The sequence below is a fragment of the Limanda limanda genome, chromosome 5 (genome assembly GCF_963576545.1).
Source record: "Limanda limanda chromosome 5, fLimLim1.1, whole genome shotgun sequence".
NCBI classification, from domain to species: Eukaryota; Metazoa; Chordata; class Actinopteri; order Pleuronectiformes; family Pleuronectidae; genus Limanda; species Limanda limanda.
This window is the reverse complement of record NC_083640.1, coordinates 14,116,496-14,128,861: the sequence shown is the minus strand read 5'-3', so window position 1 is coordinate 14,128,861 and position 12,366 is coordinate 14,116,496.

Sequence of the window (12,366 nt, the reverse complement as noted above, 5' to 3'; positions counted from 1 at the left end):
ATGCCGGGCAGGGAGTAACATGTGGATAAAATCGACTGTGTATACAGAGCCTTTCAAACACCACCAATCTTCATTGGCCAGACGGGGGTGTGATATATGTGACTGTCTGCCAGCGTAAATTAGGCAGTCCAGCCCGCTGTGTGGTAAAGCATGACGGGGCCGGACAGTGCACTAACTCAGGCGGCCTGGTGCCATGCACACCAGCTTCTCTCTGCTTTGCCGTGCCATAAATCACCAGCTGGGGGAAATGAATCGCTGTCCGTCCGAGCTGGATGCACCAGCTGGCACCGCCATCACCTGACCAGCAGGAGCCCATGCCGACACTGGAGCGGCTGAAATCAAGAAAAATGAGGCATGGAGGCAGACGGAGCCATACCCCTGCGCTCTCTCATTAGTCTCCTCTGGGCTTCAACCACACTGAGCTCGTCTGAAGTGAAAGGGCAGACAAAATATATTTCAGAGTGTCACCTGAGGGGAGAAAAAAGGAGGGAAGAAATGATCACCCATGGTCTCCTCACAAATCTATGTAGAACTGAACTGGCAGACAGTGTTAGTGCCTCTGAACCCGGAGCGGCAGGAGCCAGCAGGAGGGACGGCAGCTCGGGGAAGAGAGAGAGGCTGCATGTGAGTTATTTTACTGAAATTAATGACTCAACTCAATTGGGGATTCCACTCTGCATTCAGATGTAGTTAACGGAAAAACATGTTGATGAATAGATTTTCACTTTTCAATAGTGCTGAGTTGCTGGTGGAGAGCCCACTTATATGCTGACCGCTGTGATTATGAGAAGCTGCGTGGGCGTCAGAACTGAGGCACTCATCAGGAAAATGGGTTGAAACGACATCAATACAGCCACACAGAGAGTTGGAGAGATCTAAAATAATATAAACTGGATCTTCTACTGTGGACACAGGGCTGCTGTTTACCTCCCCGAATTGTGGATTCAAAACATTTCCTGCATTCGTCTTCACATCACTTGGGGAGAGCAACAACCCGGCAGCGAGAGGGCAATCTAAACCAGAGATGGATATATTTGTATTATGGAAATAAGGCAGTGTAAATGAACAGATGCGGGTCTGGCTTGACATTAAATCTAAAGCCTGAGCTACAACACTGGGGTTGCTGCGTATGATTGGCAAGGCCAATTTCCTGTGAACCCCCCCTACAGCAGTTTTAGCCTAATTCCATTGGTCCTGCAGCCGTCCTGTGAGGCAGCGAGTCCATCACTGTCTCACATACAGAGGATCAGCTCCTCATTCCTGCTCAGATGAATTTGCCTGTCATGGTGCGGTGATGAATGACAGGAAGGCTGAGGAAATGTACTGTGGGCTCATTGGAGGTGGCAAGGTGAAGTCTGGCCTGGCAGCCTGCCCCGGGCTCGTGCCCCATCGCGGCCGTGAACCCCCCCCCCTCACCTCCCGCAGATGTCCAGGTGTACGTTCACATATCTGCAGCCAGCTCATCAGTCGACTGGCCGGTCAGTAATAGACCACAGCATCAGTTTGACATCTGTTTTGACAGGGAATCCGATTGCATCAGTGTGTATCAAGGTCCCTGGATACAGGAGATAGTGTCCACTGCTTCTCCTCCATCCATATGAAAAGGGTATGTTTAAAGGTCACACATAGTTAAAGCACCTGCACCTGCCTCCAGCCTCCAACCCACACATTGGATTTTATGGCAGATAACAATCTATTAAAATAAAGTTCGGTTCAACTTCATATTTATTCAAACTGAGTCTTAATGAGGAGCAAGGAGGTTACAAGTTATGGAAATGTAATTACATCAGCCCCAGCTTTATTTCATGCATACTGGTATCAGCGCTGTCTCATCAAAACATTCCCATCATGCCTCTGTGGATGTGGCTCGATGGCAACACAAACAACCGCTCTCCATTTCCTGTCCCCTTCTCTGCAGCTGTTACTGTCACCACCTTCCACCCCCAGCCCGACCCTCACCACACCTCCTCCATTTCAGCTGTAATCATGTAGCCATGCAAATGCTGTGCACTGAGAGGTTCACGCTGCTCTCTCCGGGACATCATTCCCAGCTGCCTGAGCCCTTGAGTTGACCACCCAGGGGAGGGAGAAGAGGAAGTCATTACTGCTATCACAGGCCCGGTCCCTCCACTGCCAGACAGCCCCTCCAACTCAAGGTCCTTGACGACTTCACTAAAACATCCAATTTCAGTCGGACCCCATTTATAATGACAAATAGAAATCAATCACTCCAACCACTGCACACTCCTCCTGAATCTGTCTTCTTATTTGGCTGCAGAAAATGGCACAGAGAGAGAGGGAGAGAGAGAGAGAGAGAGAAAAAAAGATTGAAATCCTTTCCCCCTTACGCTGGTATCCTATCCACATCTCCGGGATATTCATAATTCATCATCTTCGATTCCTGACATCTGCCACTGATTGTGCCGACGGGCAGGCTGGAATTAGCCACTCCTGGGAGCGGCGTTAATGTGCTGGTGGGCCCGCACATGCACCCCCGGCTGGGGAGGGGTGGGGGATTGAGGCCGGAGCGGCAGGAGCCTTTCACACTCCTAATGTGTAATTAGGAGCCATTTTGGAGCGCTGCCTTCCTCCACTGAAATTAGCTGCCTTTTATTAATCAGGCAGACCAGTTAAATGTCACAATGGGTCTCCCTATAATCTAACAGAAAATGTTGTTCTTAATTACGGAAGGGGGCACAGGGGGGGGGGGTAGCACAAAGAGGGACCGCAGCCCCCCCCTCGGGTTCAATTTCTGAGCAGCAGAATAGAGGCAAATTCAACATCTACTGTAGCATGACGGTCCACACGCCGGGTTCACAATAAAAGTCAAACATTGTGTCAATCATTCCTCAAAGCTGAGCATTACGGCCGGAGTTTAGCGCGCTCTACACCACGGCTGTATACTGAACATCATATCGAGCACGCAGAGAGCAAAACCCTCACACAGTCCATGAAATCCATTTGCATTTGCCAAATGTCAGCTCCACTTGAATGAGAGATCATACATATTATGTGATTACAAGCACTGGTCCTCCTTTAGAGAGTTAAGTGCTGTGACCCTGACCACGCTCATCAGCGCTGATGCCCTCATGACTACAGATGAGGACTAAATAGTTTAGTGTTCATCCTCAGTGGTTGTGATTTTTTTTCCCCCTTCGCCTTCTTCTCACTTCACATCTAATGGAAAAAAATCACAAGTACATGAAAAGCAGAGCAGGCAGGGAAAAGTAATCACTGGATGCCTGTTATGTATAATGTACGCTTGTTTAGAACACGCTACTTTAAAATGTATTCAGCCGGCGTTGAATCAGTGACAATCTCCTGAAAGCTTGAAGGGATTTTGGATTCATTATAACTTCCTCAAAAATGTGTTAAAAGATGTTTAACGGCAAAATACATTACAGAGAAAGAAACGTAGAATATGACATTTCAATGTGGTGCAATTAAACATTTTAAGATACAGCAGTGACATATTGAATGAGGTGGTTATGTTGGTTTGTTTGTGAGCAGGATTTAAAAAAAACTATCTGACAGATTTTCACAAAACTTGGTGAAAGGATGGGACGTTCAATTTTGGCACGGATCGGTCCATCTTTTTTTGGACATTTTCACCAATTTCCACGGGAATAAATCAGCTTGATGAAAACAATCAGGCACATGTGAGGAACTGAAATGAGTGTGTCCAACTTGGTGCAGCTTGACTAGTTTATTATCGGATGTTTACAATGTATTGATAATTAACAGGGCATTTATTATCATCACAATCGAAATGCTTCTTGCTTTCAGGAAAGTCATCAGTTTGAAAATCATCAGAATTTCTTTTAACTGCCACCATTTGATAAACATTTTATAATCACATTATTATTTGCATATAATCCATACACTATAATCTGAACACACAACTTCATATCTATCCTCCGCAATGATAAACATCCTCTGTCAGTTGAGGTCTGGTATGTTTGCTGCATCAAAAAGTGTCTTGTTTGTTTACAGTCCAACAGAAATCCGTTCTTCCACAACAGTCACAGATTTTGTTTGCTAATCAAAGAGCTTTAAAGCAGCTTCTCCCACAATATGATCCTCCTGTAAGTCAAAGTAATCATGCAAAATGGTCACTTCTCTGCTTCTGGTGATTAACGAAGCCCAATGCATATTTATGAATATTACATTACATTACATTACATTTCATTTAGCTGACGCTTTTATCCAAAGCGACTTACAATAAGTGCATTCAACCCTGAGGGTACAAACCAAGAACAACAAGAATCAAGACAGTAAAATTTCTTCGAAATAAAGCAAAACTACAAAGTGCTATAAGTAAGTGCCATTTTAGTGCTACCAAAGTGTTAGTTTTCAAAAGTGGTTAGTTTTTTTTTTTAGTTTTTTTTTTTGCGGTTGTGCCATCTATCCCTGTAATCCTCAATGAAATGTAGGGAAAGAAAACACAATATCACATTATCTTGAAAATAAAGTTTGTTTGACGACCAATGGAAAACAGCTGATATAACAAATAACCATCACAAAGAGAGAGGGCAAACCAGGAATGTGCGGTTGGCGATCGACCTCCTGATGACAGTGCAACAGGACAATCCCAACACTGAGGTCAGTCCACTTCAACTACAACGTTCAACAGAGCCGCGGTACCAGAGGTTAACCTGCCACTCAAGTCTTATAGATGGAATAAAACAAATCGGATAATGGGTCAGTGAGTGAAAGCCTATATCTGGTCTCCACTGGTGGAACAGCCGCTGTCACAACGTGCTCACACAAGCACAGCAGTTCATAGAAACGGGAAAATGTCAACACAATTTGTAGATATGCAAAAACCTGAAGGCCAAACTGTGTCTGAATCATAAATCATTCCTCTGATCATATGTAAACACGCACAGGGAGACACATACTCTAGAACATGTCCAAGAGTAAACAAAAATACATAATTAACATAACTACTAATTACTTATAATCAACCTAAAATCAGTTTTAACAATGGGCCCTTTTTCCTAATGGATGTCATTAGGACTGAGTGATAGGGTTGTAACTATTTCAGACATGTAAAATAATTAAACTGATTAAAATCAGAGCACTACTATGGGCAAGTCTCGTCCTTTCATTAAATAAAAGTATTAACACCACATAATATCACACACGTAAGTCATACTAGTATATCAGAGGAGAGTTATCACTGATCGTAAGTAGCATTTAGATTTGACGGAGTATTGACTATAAATCAATTACAATTATTTTATAGCAAAGCATCAAATCTTATATAAATTTGTTCCACAAAAAAAATTGTAAGTAAATGTAATGAAGTAAAAAGTACAATATTAATATCTGAAGGTACCTGTGTAAATGTACTTTCCACCACTGTGTAAGTGGGACACGTAATAATAACTATTTTCTTTTTCTACTCTGTTAACCATTTGGACAGAATACACATGTAGGATAGTATCATTATAAGATCATTGTCAGTGAAGGTTAGAAGAGACTTTTCACTCAGCTTTAGATTCTTAAGTTTCTCACTCATCTAAGATTAAGAAAAGTTGCCCGTCTTTTAAAATGACAATCTAACTGACACTAGGTTTTTCTAGATCAACTTCCCAGGCTGATGCCTAAACCTGCAATAGCAGAATTGTTTTATAAGCAGCTTTCATGAGTAAGTCTAACATTCAGTCACCTTTTAGATATGTTTTTCCTCTCCTCTAACTCATTAAGGAAATGTCTGCTAACAATCAACCATGTTTGTTAGTTAACCACTAACTGTCTGTCAGCTGTTGCAGGTAAACAACGTGCTAAGGGAGATGAGAGAGAACAGAAGCTGTGGAGCTGAGGACCCTGAAGCCAAAACACTGAGTTATTTGATCCACTGTTGTTAGAAAATATTGATCAGTGCAGCTTTAACTTCCTTCACCCCTAATGATTTTAACAACACACAACATTTCAATTCTCCACCACAGAATTCGACTTTCACTCTCTTATGCTAAAATCTTTTGACCTCCTCAGCAACACCAATCACTGAATCGATCTTTTGTTCATTCAGAGAGAAGCAGCAGAAATAGTAAGAATAGTGGCGGAAGTAGCTTCACTAATTAGCATTCAGAGTGAAAGGAGGATCATGTGACCGTTGGCAGAGTTTCTTAAGTTCTGGCCCAATGGACAGGGAGTAAACTCCACAGGGGATTCCCCCGGGGAGCGAGACATGCTGGGTTATTGGACTGTGCTGTCTCTCTGACTGTGAGCCACTGGGGACCAGAGCAGAGGTGCCTGATGGTGCACTGAAGCCTGAGTGTGACACCTGGGCTGCCTGTCACGGCCACAAACACAGACAATGTGACACTTGACGGGATAGGAGTTGAGGCAGCAACACCACAAGTCAAGACCCGGCTGACAGTAAGGATGAGAGGCGTGCAGTTCAACTCAATAATTTCCCTGACACACTTAAATCCGAGCCTGTTTGTCTCCGTTCTCTTTCCTCCCCTCTCTCCGGTGTTCATGGCCCTTTAAATAAATGAGGGTCCTGAGGAGGCTGAACCCATCAATTAGAGTCGTCTGATGAGACTGTGTGTGTATTAATCAACAGTGTGAGGCGTGTGACAGGCTGGGAAGAGACAGGATGAAGGCTGCGGTGCCGGGGAGCTTTAAGAGGCGCTCTGACGAACAGGCTCTTAAGATGAATTTCCTAGTCTGCATCGCTAAACTGAACTGATATCCAATTATGTTCCCCACATCGACAAGCTAAGGGAGCAGCTGTGAGCAGCACAGGCTCGCAGTGTCAGAATTGGCCTGGCGCGAGGCAGAGAAACCCAGGACCTTGAAGGAGATGTCACAAGGAGGCCGGAGTCAGCCGCCTGAGTGAGCGATGGTCCACACGCTTGCCTGAAAGCATGACATTGCCGAAGGGGGAAAAACACCATTTTATCATTCAGTGCGATTCGCACCCTCTCTCCCTGTCAAACATGCCATATGTCCTCGTCACAGGTCGTCTTGCTGGCTTATCGAGTGTGACAGGGCTATTCACACACTGCTCCCAATCAGACACCATCTCCTGTGGAAAAAAATTCTCCACCACGGTACAGTGACAGGCTGTCAGGCAGAGGGCACCAACCTCCACAGGGCCTTGGCTGAGAGTCTGTCCATCTGGGGGAGGGGGCAAAGGCCAGGGGTTAGGATGGGAGACACAGCGCAGGCATCCACACATGCACACACCTCAGTCACACTCATACTTGTCCTTCGTTGTTCAATCAAGTCAGTCCATACGCATCAGGGCATCAGATAAAAGCTTTAACTAAAAAAACATCTTCTATGTGTGAGAACCTTTAGGTTTGTGATCTCAAGTGGAGTCTATAGGCTCTCGGTGTTTACAGAACTCTCTGAGACATGCATGTGACTTGACAATGATGTGAAACAGGTTATTTGCCTGAGGAAACAAAAGTGATATGTAAACCTCACACTGGGACCCAGCCACCGGCCTATTTTCCTAACCACTAGACCATACGAGCCCTTTACATGTCGTGCCGGTCTGCGGCTGCAAGTCAGGACAAGCAGAGGTCACAGAAATCCTAATGTAGAGCACACAGTCTGAGAGCTTTGTAGATTTGCTTTTCTCACCGCACTTCTGAGTCTGCAAATGTTTACTTTGACAACAGAGAAACTCAGTGGTATTTAACCACTTGGCTCCAAACACAATAACACAGGAGATGCACAATATGTTTGTGAAGTGAGCAATCATTAGTTAAGTCAGGCAGAAATTTAAACCCCCTCACCCCCAACCCATGATAATATACTGTACATGTGGAGAAATAAATCAGAGTAAGAAACGAAGCAGAGGAGCAAAGGGGGTGGGGGGGGCGTGGTATCACCTGATCTGTCTTATCTTAAGAAGCGGCAGGATGTGTCACCTCGACTCTTCAGAAAAAGAGATAGAAGCCTCTTGGCACATTTTTATATGAAAGATTTCTGCGAAATGATTGCTAATCTATGCAAAAAGCAATCAGTGACTCATTCATAATGCATGAGCGACGAGATACCAATTTTGCAATGCTTTCAGATTATTAGATGTTATCGTGAATTCAGTAGATGAAATATGAACACTCCTACCTGTCCCACTGTAATTACATGACTGCAGTGGTCCAGGGAAACACTGGCAGAGGAAAATGGGAGAAATAAACATACAGAGAGACGGACGAGCAGAAAGAACATCCATTACTATCTGACTGCAGATAGGTCGAGATGGGAATATTTGTTTCTAACAGCTTTATGTATCCATTTGTACCATAATTTATCAACCTAAAAGCTGTGGTTTTAAGTACATCTGGCTGACATTTTAATGGTCCATCAATCACACAGTGTCATGTGATAACATTTGGAGATCATCCTCCTCCCCGAGCCCCGGAGCAAAAGGAAAAAAGACAGAATCCAATAAATTGGCTGCAATCCCAGAGAAATGATGAGAACCTATTTCTAATTCAAAGCAAGTTCAAAGAATGAATGTTAGATAAGCTGCTTTTCAAATTAATGCAAATCAAATTTCTTTTAGGATATTTTTGTTCTAATGTGCTGAATATTTTTTGTGCCGCAGTTTCTAAACTGCATTTTAAAGCCTGACGGAAAGAATTAACGATCCTATTTGGATTATTGGTTTCTGATTATTTTATGCAATGTATTTAATTCATCATAACTAACTGTCGTTTGTCTCTTCAAAACAAATTCTGCTCAGATCTCTCCCAAAATATTTGAAGTACGTGTTTTTCATCCAAGGTTTTTCTCCTTTAGCTGAAGTGATGAACTTTAAACCCACCAGTCTAATCAGGGGGTTTCCAGTACAACCTCACATTATACTGGTCCCATATGACAGAGAGGGAGACAGAACGTAACACAGCTTCTCCTCTTCCGTATTCTTCCTCTTCTGTGTAAATTTGAGTAAAATTAACGAGAATAATAAAAACAGTAATCTGACTTTTTAAAGTCTTAACGTGTCTGAGTTGCACCTGGAAGCTGTGAAACGAGCTGACAGATTTCATACTTTCACATTCTGGGCAACTTCGACGCAAGGGATTTGCTCTTAAAACGGAGCACAGCGAGGATGAAGGGTGGTATAAAAATCAATGAGGCTTTTCAAAGGCAACAAGAAAAAACCAGCACCTTAGCCTGCAATTAAATAAGAGCGCTCCTGGCACTGAGGGATGACAGAGTATGTTGCAGGTGCCCTCGACTTCACAGGATCAATTACAGGATCAATACAACGACATGATACAAATCCATGATGGGAAATGGGACGAGGGTGGGAGCCGCCGTGTTCCAGATGTTTACAGTTACACAGTTCAAGCAGGTCTAGCCACTGTGGGCTTGTTTCATAAACATGAAAGAGGCCCAGCTCTAGACCAAACACTTCCTCCAGGTGGAAACCTCATTTGAAATATTTTGTCTAGGACTTAGAAAGACGTGGGTAGCCCCAGGGAGGGGTTGTAAAATAAATCTGAGGTGTCACAAGATGATCAACAGGGAAGGAAAAACAAAACAAAATTCTCCGACACAAAAGTCTTTATTTTTGAGACCTCCCCCCCCACACTACTATGATTCAGTCAGTCCAAAACTGTGATCAATACTGAAATATCTCAACTGACATTTATGTTTCCCTGAGGCTGAACAATGTGACCTTTACAATTTGTATATTTAAATTCTTACGTTGTGTTAATGCAAATTAGCATATGTTAGCATTGTGAGATGCTAAGCTAGGATCGTATAATACCATAGACTCCTACATAAAGATGGACAACGTATCTCTACGTCCTCCCACTGTCCAGAAATGATGCCAGAATATCCGAGATACAGATGCTGCCATTTTGCACTTTTGTAGCCAGAGTATGCACAGAAGTGGGGTGGAGGTCCCGCCCATACATACACCCAACCAACTGTGACTTAGTCTCAGCTGTCAATCATGACATGTCCCCTTGTTTTTTTAGCATTAAATTGAAACCAAACTTACAGAGAAAAAATTACATTTGAACAAACGCCCTTGTTATAAGCCCCCCCAAAAAACGACAGAAACCATACGAGAAAAATGCATTTGACATTTCTCCATGTCCCATCCACTAATATGGAGGAGAAAGGAGTTATGATCAACACTGCAGGCAGCCACCGAGGGGCGCTAAAGACGCTTTACCTTGGGGGAGCTGACATGTCGTCCAAACACTTCTCTATGTTAGTAAAGCCTCACAAAACCACCAGCATTATTATTCTTTGTTAACCATTAGATCATTTAATCTCGTCAGCTCACAAAAAAAAAATTATTATTCCAAAAAAACAAAGAAAGAGGATACATTTATTTTGAACTGTCAGACGTGGGCCACCAGTGACTAGACCCTGTTTTGTTTTGTGGATTCACAAGCTATTGATCTAGCTCATTTAATCAATGCATTAAATGCTGAAATTCTAAGTATATATACAAAGACAACTTTTACTGTAAAGCATATGGACACAACTACAGGATTCTCGTAAATGCTAAAGGAGCAAACAGAACAATACGACATTTCTCCCAAAAACGAAATCCTCCGAGTTCTTTGGCAGCACCTTTGTACCCGGCCGGATGAACCGGACCCCTGCTACTAACACCAGCCCCACTTATCGAAAGGGCAAACACCCCCAGGAGGATCACCCAGCCCATCATGACAGAGAGGAGCTCATGATGTTGATGCTGCCTCTGTCAGTGTGTCTATACGAATGCTGGGAGGGAACGGTCGCACAACTCCTCCCTGCTGAGGCCAGTTCCACAACCCCCTCTGACACAGATATCACGACATAAAACACAATCAACACGCAAGTCATTTTCCATAATAACGACCAACGACATACTGTGACCCAGAGATCCCATCTATGTAAATGCAAAGGCTTGCTGCAGGAAGTCGTACGTGCACTGAACCTCTGTAAGTAAAACCAGTGGCCATGAGCAACACGATATCTCGTCAGTCAGGTCTAATTCTGTATTCAAACTTAATTGATTCTGACAAGCATTTCAAAAGTTGAGTGACGGACCACAGGGAATGTGCCACAGCGGGCATGACCACTCAGCAAATTCACGTTTAACATTTCCTTCCTCCTGCTTGGATAAAATGAATTATACATCCCGGATTCTCTCACATTGATCCATCCGGACAAAACTCCCTAAATGTTAAATGTTAAAGGATTTGTCTGCCTCTGGACTCCCGGGACGGCGCACTGTTTCCACTGTATCTCTCTAATTCTGACATTCTCCCTCTATCCTTGACCCCCTTTCCTCACTCCCTCTGTTATCTGAAATAATCTCAGGGCCTCCTTAGATTCTATTCATCAGAGCAGAAAGAAGCAGGCGCTGACACTGAAGGGGAAAAAAATACCATCTGTGCCTTGCAGGGGTAAAAGGAGTGAGAGAGAATAAGATAGAAAAGAAAGAGAGGGGCTTCAGATAAAACAGGCTCTGTTGTCTCCCTCTTGTCCCCCCCCACGTCAATGCCATTTCAATTGAAAAGCGTAGTGGTAATTAAATTCCAGCAGGGGTTAGGGGCAACTGTGCGGTGCGCTGACGGGGGGGCTGCCCTGACATAAAGATGACACAATTCAAGGGGACAGAGGGGGCGCCAGGCGGACAAGGAGGGAGGGTGACGAATGTCATTTATTCCCGTACACTGCCAGATTTGTACTACTCAATCTTCATGACATTTAAAAAATATAAAATGAAATGGATATTCAGACTCGACTGAATGCCACAATGACCTTTTCCCCAAATCAGGGATTTTCTAAATAGATCTTTCTTCTGTATCTGCGGCATTTGCAGAATATTTTGTAATGCTTAGGAGGATGAGTGATTAGGTGGAAGAGAATTAGGGAAAGCTGGTGTTTGGGTTTGTGTGTGTGTGTGTCAGCACAAATGTGTGACTCACAGAAGGATGCTGGTTGTTGTTGATTCACATTATGGTGGTGCTAATCCCGAGGCCCCAGAGAGGCCACACACTCCTGCTGTCCCCCTCTCCTCATCCTCTATTAGCACAACACAGCCACTTACTGTTCAACTGTAAAATCGAACAACTCATAAAACCAAGGAACGTTTCTTCTGCTAATATTTCAACATTTATGTTAAATGTATAAATTAAGATCAATGGATGTATACAGTTGCAATCAGAAATATTCAACCCCCCAAAGATTTTAAGGATTTATCAATTAAAGTTGACAGAATCTTGCTCAAAGAGCAAAATTCTGCTTCGGATGACTTCTTTATGAGTTGAGTGATACAGAAATTTAACAAGGAAAATGCATGATGTAGTACTTGTGTGTAGCAGCATATTTTGTTAAGATGGCCATGTCACAATTATTCAACCCCTATATAATATTGTTGTT